We start from the raw sequence: 447 nt of genomic DNA on the forward strand, positions 1-447 counted from the left end.
CTCCTCCTCCTCCTCCTCCTCCTCCTCCTCTCTGCAGATGGAGCTGTCTCCTCCTCCTCCTCTCTACAGATGGAGCTGTCTCCTCCTCCTCCTCTCTGCAGATGGAGCTGTCTCCTCCTCCTCCTCCTCCTCCTCTCTGCAGATGGAGCTGTCTCCTCCTCCTCCTCCTCCTCTCTACAGATGGAGCTGTCTCCTCCTCCTCCTCTCTGCAGATGGAGCTGTCTCCTCCTCCTCCTCCTCTCTGCAGATGGAGCTGTCTCCTCCTCCTCCTCTCTGCAGATGGAGCTGTCTCCTCCTCCTCCTCTCTACAGATGGAGCTGTCTCCTCCTCCTCCTCCTCTCTGCAGATGGAGCTGTCTCCTCCTCCTCCTCCTCTCTGCAGATTCCTCCTCCTCTCTGCAGATGGAGCTGTCTCCTCCTCCTCCTCCTCTCTGCAGATTCCTCCTCC

The sequence above is a fragment of the Micropterus dolomieu genome, linkage group LG20 (assembly GCF_021292245.1).
Source record: "Micropterus dolomieu isolate WLL.071019.BEF.003 ecotype Adirondacks linkage group LG20, ASM2129224v1, whole genome shotgun sequence".
Classification (NCBI taxonomy): Eukaryota; Metazoa; Chordata; class Actinopteri; order Centrarchiformes; family Centrarchidae; genus Micropterus; species Micropterus dolomieu.